We start from the raw sequence: 18,409 nt of genomic DNA, 5'->3' as shown, positions 1-18,409 counted from the left end.
TAGGAGTTTATAAATCATAATATCCCTCGGATTCAAAGGGAACCCAGGAGATGTCTGGAGTAAAATCTCCTCTCAAAACATGGTGAGACTGATTTGAAACAAATCACTTAGGCCTTTGTTCATTACTTTTACTTCAATGAAAAATCAAAGGCCTGGGATATGTACAGGTTCACAAGCTAGGGATATTTCTCAAAATATTTATGTATTTTTCTTAATATAAAAATAAAGTTCTGAAGATTTATTGTTGAATAGTGCCCAAATACAGTTATATACATACTCAATTTTGAGTAAGAATGCCTTTGTTTCTCCAAAGAGAGGTTAAAGACATATCAGTGAAAATATCCTTTAAAGTTCTAAGAAGGAAAACAGTGTGTGGTCATAAGGATTGATCAGTATCTGCAACAGCATAAAAATTAATGAAGGGTGATATAAATACTTAAAATATAAATTATACAGGAAGACAATGATTCTGTGCCCATCTTTACCGCTGGCATGTAGTTGGATGCTATTGTGTATGTAGTATCCTTTATCTCATTCAGATATTTTGCTGTGTGCTGCATTTCTTTTAGTGAGATTTATTTCAGTATGTTACTCCTTAATATTGTGATGTGACAAGTGGTTGACTAAGCTTTTAGGAAGATGTAGAAATCAAAGATATTCACTGGCTGAAGACAAATGCCTTACTAAAAGGAAATGTGTTTTATGACAGAGGAAGGATTTTTTGTGTGTGTCTTAAATTGCACATTAAATCTTAACAACGAATCCTGCCGTTTCTTATTTGCACAGTGTAAAGCAGAAGGTAAATACCATCTGCTCTGCATCAGAGACAACATCCTACTGTTTTCCTCTGTACCTGTTAAAAGTACAGGTGCAAGAAATCTGTTTACCAATAAGGTTCCCATCATACATTCAGCCTGAATGTATGAATTGATAGCAGCTTTTCTGAGTTGCTAGCAGGTTTTATTTAGATGTATTTTGTCAGAGTACTAGCATTTTGTGACATAGCTGTATGATGTGTATGACATCACAGAAAACCAAAAACAACACAAAACAAAACAAAACAAAACAAAACATGCTCACATGAAATTCTACCTTCCTTCTGAAATGAGCAGATAATAAAAGCCAAATCCCAGCAGCACCAGACCCTCAACACATCATGTCTCCCAGGTGCTTATTGTCCTACGTTCAAAGCTTCCTGTCACACCACAGTCAGATGACTGTGAGAAAAGCTGGAGGAGAAACAGCTGCAGGAAACCTTTCCGGAACATTCTCTGCTCTGCATGGGAGCAGCATTTCCTTTCCATACAGCCACTCAATTGGGGTTATGGTGAGAATATTCCTCACAAATCCTGGTTCTAGTGTACTGGCACAACTCCCTGTACGGTCTCAGGGTTCCCTGGTCACTGAGGACTCGTCTAGACTTCAGGTACCCTGTTTATCCTCTCCATGCTGTTCCTGCTCTCCTGACTATCTCTTGACAAGTCACTGCCCTGCAAGCCACCCCCTAATCAACTTCTGGCTTCCTATCCTTGCAGGTAAACCAAGCTCATCACTAATATCATTTGAAGGTTCCATCCTTAAAGATGAAAACAGTATTTCCAACACTTTTGGTCTGTGCTTTAATATTAAAGTTGAAGAAGAGAACTGACAAATAGGATAATGATTTTGCATTTTCATGGGACAGAAATCTCTAGTAATAATATAATTTTTAACTTATGGGAAAAGTACTTTTATAATTAGAAAATACTGATGCAGAACCATTCAACTAATATCCCAAAATAACTTTATCTTGCTACATTAAGTAAGCCAAGTTTGCTCACTGAATAATGAAGAACAAAGATGACTGAAAATTATGTGCTGGGTCTTAGTCCTATGGAGACACATTTCTCTAGATTACTTAAATTGGTCCATTAGTTACAAAGGGCATATGTGACACTAAGGAGGTATGTAGAGGAAAAATCATCAGTAACACTGGCATTCTATATTTCTGAAGAATGCTTCATTATGTATCAGAAGTTCATCCATTATAATAATATAGCTGAATAGTGTATTAAATGGGAGATAATAAAGTTAGATTTTCTTTTGAAATTACCAGCTCAAGAGAAAGAAAAATAAAGAAAAAAGGAATTAATGCACCAGAATCTCTGGGTTCTGAATGATGACTGTTTAATTGTTTGTAAAAGATTTGGCAAGTTCCCAAGTTAAGGAAGGGAAAGTAATCTAGACATACAGAAGAAAATCCTTTCTCACTGATAAATTAAAGCGTGAGTAAGATGGTTCAAGTAATTAAGTTTTTGAAATTAGTATTGATTCCAGGAAAGAAAGAAAGAAACAAGCACATATAGAGTTCCGATACTGAACTTGTCAATAACAAAAATTAAAAGAAATATAAATACGGGATGTATATCTAGTGAAAATCATTAGGACCTATGATAAATTAGACCAACATAGACGTCTTCTATTGTTTAATGACATCAGTGGACAAGGGAATATTAGCTGATGTCACCTGCCTGAACTTGTGTAAGGCTTTTGACACAGTCCTATACAATATTCTTGTTTCTAAATTTAAGAGTTATATACATGATGGATTCAGTGAATAAGAAATTGTCTGGATAGCTGCATCCAGAGAGTTGCAGTCAATGGCTCAGTGTCCAGATGGAGATCAGTGATGAGTTGTATCCTTTAGAAGCAGGTATTTCAACTAATAAAGCTATTAAACATGATATCATTAAAGAGGTATCATGTTTAATAGCTTTATTAGTGACATAGACAGTGGAGCCCTCAGTAACTCTGCAAATGACTCCAATGCTTCTCATTCTGCTGACTATACGTGCACACAGGATTGCTTTGTCCCAGGTACATAATCTTTCACTTGCTCTTGTTAAATTTCATGTGGTTGGTATTACCTAGCCATCTAATTTATCAACCTCCAGGGGAGGTTCAGGCTGGACGTTAGGAAATACTACTTCTCTGAAAGAGTGGTCAGGCACTGGAATGGACTGCCCAGAGAGGTGGTGGAGTCACCAACTCCGGAGGTGTTCAAGGAATGTTTGGACATTGTGTTGAGGGACGTGATTTAGTGAGAACTATCGGTGATGGGCGGATGGTTGGATTGGGTGATCCTGTGGTTCTTTTCCAACCTTAGTGATTCTATGATTCTATGATCTCTTTCAAGGGATGAGAGAGCCTTCCTCAAGGAAGTTGAGAGCTCCTCCCAGTTTACTGTCATCTGCAAACATACTCATTTTAGATATGAGTCCTTCATCTGAATAATCTATGAAAACATTAAAGAGAACTGATCCTACACAGAACCCTGCTGAACCCTACTAGTGACTGGTCACCAGCCTGATATAACCACATTTTCTATAACACTTTTAGCCCAACTAATTAGCTAATTGTTCACCCATCATATTATGAATTTTTTTTCTAGCTATATGCTAGGCATTTTGTCCAGGAGGATGCTGTGAGAATGTTTCCCATCTGTGGAAGTTTTCAAGGTCATTCATGTTCCATCCCTGGAAGTGTTCAAAGTCGGGTTGGACATGGCCTTAGCTGATAAGATCTACAGAAAGATATATCTGCCCATGGCGAGTTGGATGGACTAGATGATCCTTAAAGGTCTCATCCAAGCCAAAACATTCTATCATTCTGTAAATAGCTCTTGTTAAACCAAGCTAGTGTCATTTTCTCATTAGATTAACAATGCAATTAATAAATGTAATGATACTGATTTAATAAACTGTAGAATACTAGAAACATTTCCATACATAGATTTAACTTAACAAAAATACATAGTACTTCAAATCAATATGGTACACACATTAAAATATTGAATAGAATAGACCAGACTCATAAAAACTCTGCCAGAAAAAAAAAAAAAAAAAAAAAAGGTAATTTCTTCTATACAATTATTTTTAATATCTAGCTCTAGAGATATCTTTCATTTATGGTTTTAAAGAATGTATTTGATGACAAGAATATTGAATGGATGGTTTATAGTGAAAACATCCTGTCAATTCAGAACACACTATCTTGGTTTGATACACTGCCCATATAATTGTTAACTTCCAAGAACACAGAACATAATACAAATATAAGATGCTGGATACTACCAGAAGAAGTGACTTTGAAAATCTCACAGGTACAGTAGAAAATTGGAAATCAGTGCAGTCACTAGTGAAAGCAAAAGCAATCTGACCCTTTTGACTTGATGAGCATACGGTGTTACACAAGAATTCTTCCTAACGTGATTTTTATATTATTTCACTTTCTTACATCAGAGATAGAGTATTGGGAGTTGAAAATATACCTTTGAAAATACCTGAGAAAGAAAGATGTTTTTCCCCTCTTTCTTTTTGCAGCATTTTGTATTATATATCATCACATATTTCACAGTGACTTTTTCCATGTTCCACCAATAAAGAATACAATTATGGAGATAAACAACAGCAGACAAAGAGAAATGTTTGGAGGCACCTTAATAGAAAAATGCATTCTACCAGGATCTGAAATGAATTGGAAATTCACTGAGGTAGAAAGGTACAGAGCGAGTGTTCCAGAAAATCAGAGTGGCAGAAAGCTTTCCTTTTGTGCTAACCACATCAATACTGTATGGAGAAAAATAAAGGAAACTGGTGGCTGATGAACAAGGTATACAAACTCAGCTATGTGGCACACTAAAATTTTGCTCCCATTTGTGATATTCAGGGGAATATAAAGCCTTTCAGTAGCATCACTTATGTTGGAACTTGATGTAGAATTGCAAACAGAAGAAAACTGGTATTTCTAATTTAACAGAATTTCTAATGAAAGCTGAAAGATTATGAAGTAAAAACAACTGATCTGAAAATTAAATATTTTAGAGCTGGCTGTGCAAACTGATGAGTGGCAAATACTAAGTTGTCCATTTGCAGCTTTGGAGATAGCTGGGAGCATGACTTGTTGCAGTAGGAGGATGGCTCCTTCTCCATCCATAGACCTGCAAATACAGGTTCTGCGACTTTGTGCCACAAACAGACGCTGTCCCGTGGTGCTCTGCCAAGGACAGTCATCACAGGAAGACAAGCCTGAACTTTTCATCTTCAAGTGGAAGAAGTGGTGGGAGATAATTATGGGAGACTCCCAACAGCTGTAGATAAGGCTAAAACCTTCCAATCTGACTTGTCAGAAGTTTATTCCTTTCTGGAGACTCTAATCAGTGATGCTGTGGAGAGACCATTGAGGCTTGTCCAGCCCTTAGACTATTCCACTGTGCTGCATGTCCATACAGGCACCAATTAAACAGCCAGGAGAGAGCCTGAGATTAACCCAAGTCAGTCTTAAACTGCAATGATCATGAGGACTGGGACCCAGGTTGTGTTTTGCCTATCCTGCAAGTGAAGGAGTTAAATTATATGAAAAAAGAAAAGAAGAAGAAAAAAAAAAAAAAAAACAGAAAGAAAGAAAAAAAAAAGGATAGGAATACTACTCAAGTAGTACTTCATAGTAGTAACGTGCAAATACTCAGCAACATAGACTCCGTTGAAAATTTGAAATAAGTGAATTCCTGCTCTGTGCGGAGTTTGTCATTATTGTGACAGGTTAATGAATAATAGAACTATAATATCTATCATGAGGCCAGGAAAAGAAACAGGCTTTTAAAGTTACTAAATCATCTTTTGTAGTTCCTTAATTGACTAAACGTTCTTAAAAAAGTCTACTGAGATTGTTGCTGCTTTGAGGATAATCTCAACCATGGAAAAGGTGTATAACATAAGGTAGGTAATTTACATGCCCATTTACATTTTATTTCAGCACTTGTACCTTATCATGTTTGCCTCTTTCTATCTGTCTACTGAATTAAAACTTTTTTTTTTTTTTTTTTTTATAATACACCATATTTTATTCTTCTCTTTAGCCATTTCTTGAATTATTCACATGGGCTGTGTATATTCCATCATCACTTTATGTGACATATTTGACAGAAAACATATGCTACTGATTTTCTTTCCAGGAAAAAATAATCAAAATTTCATCTATGTCAAGCTGTGGATTTCTGCCACTGAACAGTAAAACAAAAACAAAAACAAAAAAATAGTGTATATATTTATTTTTATTTTGTTTTGTTTTCATATCTTTCAGGAATATGTAATGAAACACAAATAAATGAAGATGTAATGCATATTCTTTTTTGAATTCTGTGATTTGATAGTTGTCCTGGTTTTGGTTGGGACAGCCTTAATTTCTTTCATAGTGGATTGTATACAGTGATCTATGATAAATAAATCTTTCCATAGTAAGCCAGTGTCATTTTTCATTGAATTCACAATACAATTAATAGAAGTCATGATAATGGTATAATAAACCATTTTATTTGGCTTTGAAAATTCAGACAAATAAAATGTCAAATTTTAAAAGTAACTTTATCATCACTAATAATATTGACAGTCATGTAAGCTAAGACGATGGTATGTAAATGATAAATTATCATTTATCTACATTTGGATAGATTGGGATATACTTAGTGTTCATGTAAACCAATTCCATTTTGGTGACATAAAAAATAGTTATTTTTTAGTGTTTGAAGTGGTCGTGTTCCATATCCTTTTTAATCACTTTAATACCATAGGTGACTTCTTTCGTTCATTTTGAAATTTCAGACACAAGAGCTATGCAGATGACAGAAGGCAAAATATTCTAGTAAATACCGATGACACCATAATTATTTTTAGTTGGTTTTTTTTTGTTTGTTTGGTTGGTTGGTTGGTTTTTCCCCAGTGGGAGGATGGTAGTTGTTTTATGACAAAAATCACAATCAATGAAACAGTTGCTAAAAAAACCTTATACATGGATTTGTAGACAGTTATAGAAAAATGTCTTCCCCAAAGTAGTCAGAAATTTTCAAGAATGAAAAGAAAAATAAATAGTTATAAATAACCATATTAATCATTAATTATAGTTTAATTTTTGACTCACTGGGAAGAGACTATCAGTGATCACCAAGTCCAGCTGCCTGACCACTTCAGGGCTAATGAAAATGTATATTCACAGAAACACAGCATTGTAGGAGTTAGAAGGGACTTACAGAGATCATCAAGTTCAACTCTCCTTGTAAAGCTGGTTCCTGACAGTAGGTTGCAGAATTAATCCTCTTGAACACTGCCTGGTATGCAGAATGCAACCAAGTTGCTAGGAAGACTCTTCCAATGTTTGAACACCCTTAAGGTAAAGAAATTTTTCCAAATGTCCAATTTGGACATCCTCTGGTTCAGCTTTGTGCCATTCCTGTGAATCCTAGCATCAGTTACCAGGGAGAAGAGACCAGCACATCCCTCTTCATTTCCCCTCCTTTGGAAGCTGTAGAGAAGCAATGATATTGTCTCTCAGCCTACTTTTGACATAGTTTAGTGGGCATAGCGGTGATGAACTGGCAGTTGGACAGGATGATATTTGTGGTCTTTTCCAAACTTAATAATTCTATGATTTTTTTCCCCATTATTCAAGGATAGTTTGTGTCAATACTATAGCATGAAAATTGACACTTTCAACCAGTTAGCTATGCAGTGTTTAATGCACCCCAAAATGTGTTTTACCCTCTTGGCTGCTAGGGTACGCTGCTGACTAGTGATGAGTCTGTTGTCAACTGACACCCCCAGATCCATTGCTGGTGAGCCTCTCTCTGGCCAATCCCAGTCTGTACTTGTGTCCAGCATTGCTCCATCCTAGGTGCAGCAGTTGACATTTACCTTCCTTACACAGAGTCTCCCAGTAGCCCTTTGTAGACAAATCCAAATACCATGTAGTGTTAGATATGTTCAAACAAGAGCAGAATATTAAATTATTCTGGAAAGTACCATAATTCTAAATGTTTTTCATTCTGAAATTCACAGTATATTAAAAAATAATAATAAAAAAATAGGTTTCTTGTGAAAAGAAAGAACTACATTAATTTTTCAGTATAAACAGTATCTTGCATGCTGGTTCCAGGGCCTGGAATCAGTTTTCAATCACATACACACAGGTCTCACTAGTAACTGCACTGACTACTTGCAGCACCCAAACACACAAGATGGTGAGAATACACAAATAGTTAAGAAACGATTTAATAAGGCGGGAAAGCTACTCGTGATTCTGTGCAGGGCTCACCAAGACAGACTCACTATCCCAGTTTAACATGCACCTAGCCCCTTTTGTGCTCAATTCTGCCTCAGGCCTCTCAGGCCCTGATGCTGCCACCTCCCCCTTCCCATGCACGTTGCCTCATAGGTTGGCACAGTCCCTCCACCACTCCCTACAGCATCCTAAATCCTCAGGTTTTCATCATTATCAGATGCAAAGTCCTGGTTTGCCTGTAGGTTCCTGAGAGCTCATCAATTAGCATTACTGACCAAGCTTGCTTCTAGTTGTTCTGCTTGTTAAGGCTAATTGGCCAGGCTTTATGACTTTCTGCATTTGTCTTCTTCACTTTCCTTTTTCTCCCAACTAACAAAATAAACATTTTCACACTCTATGTGGTGCCAATTAGTGCTACTGACCAGGTCTGCCTCTGAATGTTTTGGTTCATGGCTCTTTTGACCATCCACCTTTAGAGGAGCAGATATTCTCCTTCTGCGTACCCTTACAACCTTTATTAAAGTATATGTAAAGCAACTAAAGATACTGTTCCATAGAGGTTTGTGCTCTTTCACCCGACAAAACAACTATCTATACCATATGTTTTTTTCACATATAGATTGCATTTCCAGAACGTACTAGTTTTTTTCCTTGTTCCATCTTTATTTTTCTGAAGTACATACTTATATCCCTTAAGTTGCATACTGTACAGATCAAAATTTAGTAACACAATACATATATTTAAAATTTCATGTCACAATTTACTGAGAAACAAACAAACAAACAAAACAAACAAACAACAACAACAAAAAAACACATGAACAAACATGAAGAGTTTGTTAAAGGTAATGAAATACCTTAATGGAGGCTTTGGGACAGAAGATACAGATGTAAGAAGGTATTGCTATATTGGCATTATTGTTCTGGGCTGCTAAATCTACATGTTGTTCCCTGCTTATATGTCCTTGGCTTGCTTTATTGTCTTTGAACTTAAATGTGGTGCATTAATACAACACAGTGATGCCCAAGAGGTCCTCAGTTTTCTGTGCGTGTATAGAAAAGTGATTCATTTTGGAATGGACTAATAACATCAAGTGAAAACATGTTTCTATCATTGCTTTGTTACTTTGGTGATTTGTTGAAAAAAAAAAAAAATGTTCACAGAAACAAACACTCTGAATAAATATAAAACATGAACATTTTTGATATTCTATAACATTTTAATGGATTTAAAGAATATTATTATATACAATCATTATTATATTATAATTATTAATGTACCCTTTCAACAGTTTTGTTGTTGTTATTGTTGTTTTTTGTAGTAGAATATATATATTTTCTAGATTTTTATTTTTTAATTTTATTTTACAAATTATCTTCGAAATAGTAAGTTTAAAAGAATACTAAAGTCAAGCAGCATAAAAGAACATGAACTTCCAGGATAGCATAAGTGAATTTCATACGAACAAGACTAAGTTTTTCACATCTTTTATATATCAAGGAAAGATAAAGGAAAATGTGCCACATACCGACTCCTTGAGGTGGTTTTTTTTTTCATTTTTTTTTAGGGGAAGTCTAATAATTATGACTGTAGTCTGACTGAGATCAATTAACATCACTATCAATATCCAAAATCAAAATACAAACTCCAGTGATCCTGGAGGTACTGCTCAGCTCCTTTCTACTCCCACCTTTTACTTAGGCATAATAATAATAGGAATTTATTATAGCTCTGACAGCCTAATACTGAACCCCTTATGAGACCTAAAAGGTGCAATGGTTTTAATTACTGAAATCCTTCTGCTATCCCTAGATAAATCTGATGAGGAATATGATTTGAGTCTCTGTAGATTTCATAGCCCCTTAAGGTTTTATTAAGAAGTATTTGAAAGAATTTCTTTCTTCATAAGTTCCATTACATCACATTAACCCTGCCACATTGGTAGTCCTTATTTTTCACTGCATTTTCTATGTTTTGTATGAGTTTAAATAAGATGAATTTATATCTCAGTTTTCTTACTCTAACAGCATTCTTGACATTTGGATTTCTCAAAAGCATAGGGATAATAATAGAATGTCAATGGAAATGACTCAGTTTGCCTATAGACTGACAGATGAATGAGACCTCAACAGAGGGTCATTCACCTTGTCATTGAATGTGTATATGATAGCCAGAGTTAGGAGAAAGGAAATTTATCCTCACCATCATTTGATCATGACATTTGTACTTATTATTTGTTTATGGTTCAGTAAAAATATAGCGTTGCCTTTACGGATCCCTGAACAGCCCTGTTAAGATAATGTGCATACTTTACCATTCCTTTTCCCATTTCTTCCCTCTCATTCCCTTTTTTGCCTCTCTTTCTCTGTCACAATCGTCTTCCAAACAGCCCATCCCTAATTATTTTTGCTTCACTAATGCCAATTTTAGTATTTCTGCTATTATTTATATTTTTTTCTACATTCCGCGTATCACCAGTGTAGGTACCAAGGAACTGCTGGCCTATGCTTTTCAGAGATCCCTCAGTGATCCCCTCCAGCAGTCTATAGTATTTGACTGTTTTTCACATAATTTCCCTCAGCCTACTCTGCATTCTTCATGGTGTTATTGGTGGCTTTATCAGCTTCTTACATTGTTATTCTTTTTTTCTGTCACAGTGCATGTTATTCTTTGTGCCATATTGTGGGATGAGAACATGGCACAGATGCAGAAAAAAAAAAATAAAGTAGTTCGTGAACATGAAGAACAGCTTTGTCTCCCTTGATGATAGGTAGGAAGTGTACCTTGTACTGTAGCTCCCTTCAGGCTCATAAAAAGTTGTATAGTACTGGACTGTGGCAGAGCCCCATCAAAATTTTCTTGTTTAAATAAAGTATCAAAGGATTTCTGTATTTAAAATGCTTTTCCAGATGATGAATGTATTTTGGTATGTGGTATTCTAAAATTGTGTTCTTTTTCACACCTTCATATTTTAGATATGATAGATATATCACACCATTTTGCCATAAAATGAAGCACAGGGTTCTTTTGTACATCAGAAAACTATTTTTCACTGTGTGGATTTCACAGCACTGGAACAGTCTGAACAGAGAAGTCGTGGAGTCTCTGCCCTCATAGGTATTTAAAAGCCATCCATTTGCAGCCCTGGGCACGTGGCACACCCTTTGAAAGCGGGGAGGGTGAACGAGAGGACCTCCAGAAACCCCTTCCAAACTCAATCATTCTGTGATTCTGTCACAATGATGTTGCTTACATTTGTTTGTTTATAGTGCTCATAATCTACTTGTTTGCCTAAGTGCCTTTATTGTTCCACCATCTTCTTGAGTGCATGTCTTCCCTACTTTTGAATTCTGCTGCATTCAGTACTGAATATCTTGAATTTCTAGGCTGATTTATACCGACAGGCTTAGGATTGCTTACTGACTATAACAATATTTTCCTTGCTTCTGCATGGATAGATTAGAAACTGTATTACACTTTCTAATCTGCTAGAAAAGCTATACATAGTACTGGAATTTGTTGGCTACAGAGTTATCACATGTACAATCTACAACATTGAGAACAGAAAACAACCTGCAGCTTTTCCGGCTTTTGGATTGCTACCTTTTTACCTGTGAATCATTGTATCATGAACAGGTCAGGATACTGCTCTAAAATTGCTTGTATCTCCTCACTGCATAACAAAGACAAACAAACAAAACCCAAGAAACAAACAACAAACTATTGACAAGGTCAGAGATAAACTTCTGCATTTGAGTTATCTACAGTGAGGTTAGATGAACTCCACACACAGTTTTTCTATAGCACACTGGGACTTACAATAGGACATAATCAAACCACGACAATATGAATTAAAATATTGTATGTCTCTTACTCTGAATACAAAACCTCTGTTCCCTGTGAGTAACAATAAAAGTCTATAAGGTCAAAACAGCATAATTTCCTAAAATTTGAATTTTTTATCTTTCTATTTTCTACTTCAGTACTATAAATAATTGTAAATTAAGCAAATCAGGACTATCAGTAGTGAATGTGCAGTTATAGTGAACTCCACAAATGCTGCTTTTTTAAATTTTTAAATTGTATAAGGGAAGGGAAGAAAAAAGCTAAATAGCTGGATGGAATTGTTTTTATTATTTTCCATTATAATTATCTATGTCAGTTTTTAGCCAAATGACCATTTCCACTGTATGTAATATTTATGATAGTCATGAATCATACTGGAATGAGATGAAGTAGATGCAAAATTTTACTGATAATTACAATCTTTTAACATTTTATATAAGCACTCATGCACAGCCACTGAAAAATTGCCAGTACTTCTGAGGGCTGTAATGTACATGAAGATTTCTTAATGCTTATCAGAATTCTAACTCAATTTTTTTCTTCTTTGTGCTTTTTACGAATATGTTTATACAGAAATTTATAAGCATTACTATCCACTACTGTATATAAAAATAGTAGGTAGGAATTAAAGACTTAAAAATCAATGATCTGTTATTAATATTGGTACGATATTTTTCAGTGTCTAACAAATGTAGGTAGAATGAAAGGTGGTCATTTTTATTAGATGAATTATAATGGAAATGATTTCACACTTTTCATTGAAATTTATGATCATACTTTGATTCAGTTTGATGCATATTATGAAATTAGGGTATGAATTATTAAAATGTATTGGAAGGCAGCTCCATTTTAGAAGTCAATAATCGTATCCCAGGTGAACAAAATGTAAGGGCAAGGAACAAATGTTTTATCCCTCTAAGACATCTGAATAATTGCTGAAAAAAAAATGGAGTTTATTTCTATTAGACTAATTATTATACTAGTAATATCATTTGCTCTTACATTAATGAAGGAATAATGATTGATAAACTAAAAAGAAAATTCCCTCCTGTATGCGAACTCAGCACAGCATTAATGTAATTTGATTTTTCTCTTAGAATTCATAAACATTTCAAATTCATTCCTTCAATATATTTTCTTCCCCCTCTCTATCACCCTTTGTCCCACAAAAACTGACCAATGAACCTAATTTATTATATCAGATCTTATATGAAATGTAGGTTTTTTTCAGTATTTTTTCACTAAATAAGTGTAATTCACTTTACCATTATAAAAAGAACTTGTATTTGAAATTTATTCAAAATAGTAATATAAATTCTTGTTGCCTTATGCTATATTTTTTTTTACTGTCTTATTTGAGGAAAAGAAATGTTTAAAAATGAATTTAATTCTTTTTTAATTAAAAAAAAAAGACGTATAATAATGTTAAATGTAAAAGTTAATAAACCTCCTCTAACTTTCAAATAACCTGTTCTATACTCTATGTTTGGTTTGAAAATAATTGTATCCATTAAAAAAAATATATTCATAAATCTAAATAAATACAATTTTTTACTGCTTCTTCAGAATTGCTCAGTTGCAACGTGTTTAAAACAGTAACAGTCTGTTCATAAAATGTACTAATTAAGTATTTGTGTTATATATAATATTAAATGCACAGAGTCATAGAATCATAGAATCATAGAATGGCTTGGGTTGGAAGGGACCCCAAGGATCTTCTGGTTCCAACTCCCCTGCCACAGGCAGGGCCACCAGCTGCTAGATCTAGTACTAGACCAAGTTGTGCAGCGCATCATCCAACCTGGGCCTGAACAGCCTCCAGGGACAGAGCATCCACAGCTTCTCTGGGCTGCCTGTTCCTGCATCTCACCATTCTCTCTGTGAAAGAACTTCCTCCTGACGTCTAATCTAAACCTTTCCTCATTGATCTTAAAATCATTCCCTCTTGTCCTATCACTGTCTACCTGCTTAAAAAGTTGATTCCCCTCCTTTTTATAATCACCTTTTAAATTCTGGAAGGTACCAATGATGTCTTATTGCAGACTTCCCCACTGCTGAACAAGTCTAACTCCGTCAATCTGTCTTTGTAGGGCAGGTGCTCCAGATCTCTGATCATCTTCACAGCCCTCCTCTGGACCCTCTCCAACAGCTCCACGTCTTTTCAGTACTGGTGGTCCCAGACCTGGATGCAGTACTCCAAATGGGGCCTCAAGAGGGCAGAGTAGAGAGGAATATCACCTCTCGGTCCCTGCTGTCCACCTCTCTTCTGATGGAGCTCAGGGTACCATTGGCCTTCCAAGTTACAAGAGCACACTGCTGGTTCACTTTCAGTTTTTTATTCACCAGGACCCCCAGGTCCTTCTCCACAGGATTTTTTCTCAAGGAGTTTTTCTCCTAGTCTGCATACATATCTGGGGTTACTTCAACTCAAGTGCAAAGCCTTGTACTTTGCTGTGTTGAACCTCATTAGGCTTATGTTTGCCCACCTTTCAAGTTTGTTGAGGTCCCTCTGGATGGCTTCGCTTCCTTCTAACATCTCAACCGCACCACTAAGCTTGGTGCTATCAGCAAACTTGCTCAGGGTGCACTCAAACCCATCATCGATGTCATTGATGAAGATCTGGAAGAGCACCAGTCCCAAGACAGACCCCTGGGGGACACCGCTTGTCACAAGCCTCCACCTGAACATAGTGCCATTCAACACAACCCTCTGACTACAGTCTTCCAATCAATTCCTTATCCACCAAATAGTCCACCCCTCAAATCCATCTCTCTCCAATTTCGAGATCAGGATGTGGTGGGGGACCATGTCAAAGGCCTTGCACAAGTCCAGGTAAATGATATTGGTCGCCTCCCTTTGTCAACCAATGCCACTCAATGTCGTAACTCCATAGAGTGAGAATTGGTCTTAGAAAGTATGCATAAGCACAGATATGCAAACACTAAAGAACTTAACAGCATCTATCTTCCATTCCAATCATCTCTAACTTATTTAAAATATATGGTTTAACCCTTTTTCAAACCAATGTTTCTCCTTTAGAATATGAAAAATTAAGTGACAGTTATTAATTTTGTTGGCAAATATATATTACTTGTTTTGATTCGTGTAAGAGATTATTCTTTTGTCTCATCATTGTCTCAAAGTTTGCTGAGGGACACAGATGAATAAGTCCAAGCAAGTCCTGAACAAAGATTGAGAAATCCTTTGTCTGGAGAACACAGATGGGCAAGTCCTGGGCAGGGGTTGCAAAATCCTTTGTCTGAGGGACACAGATGGACAAGGCCAAGGGCAACAAGAGAGAGATAAGCCAGAACTTAATGGCCAGGAAGCAGTCTTTTGTGTGGGCTTATCTTGAGGGAGATAGCCATCTCAGGGGGTGCTGCACATGACTGTTACCCAAGCACCCAGGAATGCCACGTTGGCAGAAGAAGAAGGAAAAAAAAAGGATGAACAACCATGAGGTTAGGTTTCTGACAATAGATTGCTCATGACCTGAGACCTGCATGCTGAAGAACAAGAAGTTGTTTTCTGACATGAAAAGCCTCACAACCTGCCTCTCTTCCTGGACTTGCTCTGTGTTCTACCTGCTTGCTTCCTAAGGCCGGCCTCTCTGCTGCTGCTCTCCCCCTGAGAAGGTGTCTGCCATCAGATCCCTCACTACAGAAGGCCTGCATGCTGACGGACTCTCCAGGGCCTGCTACAGAAGACCTGCTGCTTCCTCCCAGACTTTTTCCTGGACCTACTCGGTACCTGCACCTTCTTGCTGCCCAAGACGAGCCATGCTCCTGCTGCTCTTCCCCTGCACTTTTGCTCCGGACCGTCGGAATGTCATGCAACGGGACCGCTGCTGGATCCTGGTGGTGACTATCCCCGCTTTACACAATTCTTGCTTCTTTCTATCTTTTCTGTCGCCTGCCTTCCCTTTCCCATCACCCTAAATCATCCATCCTCCCCTTCCCCATCTTCCTGATTAAGATTTGTAATAAACTGGTCTGACCAACATTTGAACCATTGTTTCTTAATCTCAGGACGTGTATACACATATCAAAGAACCTCTTCTCCCTCCTATAAATTGGAGCGAGACTATTCTGTAAAAAAAAAAAAAAAAAAAAAAAAAAAAAGCAAACAAAAATATTGAGTCAAAGACTGAAATCTGAACATTAGCAATAATTTGTTTCACCCACACTTGCCCTTATACAGATTTTTTTATTTTTTTAAACTTCTTTATGGTTGGAAATGAGATACCATATTATATAGACTAATGGATAGGTACATTTCTATCTTCAGAACAAAAAAAAATAAAATCTATCATCGAATGCTTTTTCTTAACTGCAGTTATTCTGAAAATCGCGTTCTGCCTTCCTACATTGTCCGTCTTATTCAGCTTTCAAATTTGGCAAATCTGGAGATCTGTCTTTTTGTCTGCCTTTAACAAAGTTTCTGAAATAGTCCTCACTTCACAATATCTATGTCTAGTTCTTTGACTATTTCCTGTGTAATGAAGGAATGTCTAATTACAGAGCAAGATTCTTGCAGAAATATTCCCTTATGGTCTGCAATCAAAGCCTATACATAAACACAGAGGTATAATAAGTAACACTCACATTTCTACCTTATAACCCCTTTTTTTTTTTTTTTCTAGCTTTATTTCTCTCTTTTGAATAGGCTAAATTGCCCTAATCAGTGAAGTAAATTTACTGTGAATCCAAATCTCTGTATTATTTCACTTTTCACTCTTTTTTTCCTGTATATCTGTCTGTTTACTAGGTTAATCCTTGTGTTTTTTTCCTTCCTTCCTCCCTCCCTCCCTTCCTTCCTCCCTCCCTCCCTTCCTTCCTTTCTTCCTCCCTCCCTCCCTCCCTTCCTCCCTCCCTCCCTCCATTCCTTCCTTCCTTCCTTCCTTCCTTCCTTCCTTCCTTCCTTCCTTCCTTCCTTCCTTCCTTCCTTCCTTCCTCTTCCACTCTATTTTCTTCCTCTCTTCCTCTCTTTATTAAATCATATCTAAAATGACTTTATCTTCTTTAATATTTGTTATCAACACTCATGACTTGTCTTAAAGATAGCCTGGAAATGTGATTATCACCACTGTTGCCCAACTGTAAACTGATAATCTGCAAGGATTTTTGTATTGCCACTTTTCTTTGGTTGTAGACCACATCTCTTGTATTTCCTATTCACTACTGATGTTTAATAAAAATAGTACAACATGGTATTAAAAATTACAAAGCCTTTACAACTATATACCATGCATCTATTATGACCCAGGGAAATGGCATGAAGCTGCAACAGGACAAGTTCAGGTTGCATATTAGGAAAAGATTCTCCAATGAGAGGATGGTTAGACAGACTCTCCAGGGAAGCGGTCACTGCTCTAAGTCTGCTGGAGTTCAAGAAGTTTTTGAACAAAGCTCTCAGACACGGCTTGATTTTTTGGTTGTCCTATGTGGCACCAGGAGTTGGACTCAGTGATTCTCGTGGAGGGCCTTGCCTTCTGAGAAGCCTGTCAATCCTCCAGAGAGTCAACAGCATCTCTCAGCTTACTGTACTCAACAAACTTGCTGAGGATGAACTCTACTACTGCCTGAAGATCATTTACAAAAATGTTGAACAGAACTGGCTCTAGAATGGAGTTCTGGTGATAAGCCACCATTGGAACTTGCTATAACTCTTTGACCTCTGTGATTGATCCAGTTCATCATTCAGTGTAGCATAAGCCTCCATGTCTCACAGTAAGATAGTTTGTCCAGAAGGGTGCTGTGAGGGACAGTGTCAAAGACCTTACTATAATTCAGAAAGATTTTGTCTACTGCTTTTCCTTCATCAATCAAGTGAGTGATTGTCATAGAAAATGATCAAATTACTAAAGGCATTACTTTCTATAATGAACCATGTCTGATCATTGCTCATTAATTGCTTTTCAGTACCTCCCAGGTTAATCTTATCCATAACTTTTCCTGAGGCTAAGGTTAAACTAACAGGTTTGCAGTTTTCTGAGCTTCTCTCATGTCCTTTTAGTAGATGGTTATAACTCTGGGTAACTTCCAATCAGTGGAGCCCTCCCAGGACTCTCAACACATTTGGTAAATTGTTGAGAGGAGTCCAGCTATAACATCTACTAATTCCTTCTGTAGTCTGGGATGAAGTTGAAATCTCCCATAAGGATCAGGGCAAGTGATTCAGATTTTCCCATAATTGTCTTTCAAATAGCTCATCTATGCCATCATTCTGATATGGCTGTCAATAGAAGACACCCACAACATCTGCTTTGCTCTCCATCCCCTTAATCCTCATACAGGGGGTCTCTACCATATTATCCTTAATGGCAAGTACTGTACCTGTACTGTACTAATCTCTCTGCTACATACAACACAACACTTTCACCTCACTTGTCTTCCCTATTGCTCCTGAACAGCCCATAGTCCTGCATCCTAGCACTTATCCTACCAAGTCTGACTAATAACAAGAATATA

General features: G+C 36.7%; 1 long non-coding RNA gene across 1 annotated transcript; it reads left to right on the top strand.

Annotated features, from left to right (window-relative positions):
- Window positions 1-1,306: 1,306 nt before the first annotated feature.
- Window positions 1,307-15,335, top strand: LOC124417437. Its single transcript, XR_006932229.1, has 2 exons — window positions 1,307-1,426; window positions 14,029-15,335. It is a non-coding gene; the product is annotated as an uncharacterized LOC124417437 (long non-coding RNA).
- Window positions 15,336-18,409: the final 3,074 nt, after the last annotated feature.

This window comes from Gallus gallus, chromosome 1 (genome assembly GCF_016699485.2).
Source record: "Gallus gallus isolate bGalGal1 chromosome 1, bGalGal1.mat.broiler.GRCg7b, whole genome shotgun sequence".
NCBI lineage: Eukaryota > Metazoa > Chordata > Aves > Galliformes > Phasianidae > Gallus > Gallus gallus.
The sequence above is the reverse complement of the archived record's forward strand: the minus strand, read 5'-3'. Positions and strand labels throughout refer to the sequence as shown.